Raw genomic sequence first — 1,636 nt, 5'->3', positions numbered from 1 at the left:
AGCAAGTACTTACGAAATAAAAATGTATAAATTACTATAGTAAACCTACCTGTAGACGAGACTTGCACTAAAATAAAAAAAAAATTATACTTTTGTGTCGGAGCACTGAAGGGATCGACAAGATTCTGCAGATGAACTATTTGGATAATTTTTTTTGTGAGATCGATTACGACTTCATGACACCAGTGAGTTACTTATAGATTGCAAAAATAAATGGTAGATTGCTTATAACACCGTTCCCTACCCATGTTAACAGTGTAAAAAGATATCTTCTCAAGTTTAGGTACTATAAAGAATTTAAATATTATTAATATTCCACAAACCCACAAACTCATCTTTCATTAATGGAAGACTGGTACAAAATGTGGTGTTTTTAAATAAATTACTATATTCACACTTAAACTAGCACCTTCTTCAGAAGTAACCCTTAATATTACTCAAATCCTTCCATTATCGACTGTAAAATATCTTGGGCTGACTCTACCGTCACCTTATCTGAGCTAACCATATCCAAGCCAATATACTACAATTAAACTCCCGTATAGGAATGCTAAAACCTCTAATCGTCAACAACAAACACTCAAAATTAAACATTACATTACTTCTATATGCGTACATCTCTCCTAAAGCCAGTAAGCCAGTTTAGAATTACCGGCTACAGTTCTGGGGTAGTGTAAAAAATATTTCCAATGAAAAAAAAAGTGGGTAAGTGGATTTCGCTCTGCTGTACAGTAGTTACAGTGGGTCACTGTATATGATAGTATAATTTGAATCATGATGTATATCATGTATACGAAAACGATCTGAGCGTGACGGTTTGTCAGTGTGGATATTTTATATATATTTATATGTATTACTTATTATCAGTACGGTACTACGGTAAGTTGAATTAATATTATAAAAATACAACAAAATAACTAAAATGGTTATTCTTGATTTTTAGTATGTACTTTCGTCCAAATTTGAATTTAAAATAACAATGAAAATAAACTGTGTTAATGTATTTCTTTAGATTTTTTGGTAACGGAATTAATTACTTCCATGGAACTTTGTTTTAAATTTTAGATTCTAAGTGGAACGATGAATGTATTGATTTTACAATGATATGTATGTTTTTTTTTTTTAATTTTTTTTTTTGAATCTATCATCACGGTTTGGGGCAGTAAAACTGCTTCGATTTTCTTCAACAGTATCTTGTTTGATGGAAAAGTGAATCTAGTTGGTGCATTCGGAAGGTCAAAATTTGAATTTCATATAGTTTTCAAAAGCGCCTTGAAAAACAAGAAAAATTAAGGAAAAACGGGAATTTTTACGCAAAATCTGTTTTCGAGAAAATTGATTTTGGTTTTTGGTGTAACTTTAAAACGAATTACTGTAGATACATGAAATTTTCACTGGTTGTTTATATTTCCATTTTCTATACATGATACATTTTTCAAAATATTTTGATTTGTTTTGAGCTGTTTACGGACAATTTCAGTTTCCAATTTAATTAGTTTTTTTTTCTATGAATGTCAATAAAACTTTATTTGTTGAGTAAAAATACTTAAAAATTTAATACAAGGATCAAACTATATTGTTACAATGACATTTGAAAAATATTAAAAGTCCTTTGTCACAGTTTTTTTTATTAGCA

This window comes from Acyrthosiphon pisum, chromosome A1, assembly GCF_005508785.2.
Source record: "Acyrthosiphon pisum isolate AL4f chromosome A1, pea_aphid_22Mar2018_4r6ur, whole genome shotgun sequence".
In the NCBI taxonomy this organism is placed as follows: Eukaryota; Metazoa; Arthropoda; class Insecta; order Hemiptera; family Aphididae; genus Acyrthosiphon; species Acyrthosiphon pisum.
The sequence above is the reverse complement of the archived record's forward strand: the minus strand, read 5'-3'. Positions refer to the sequence as shown.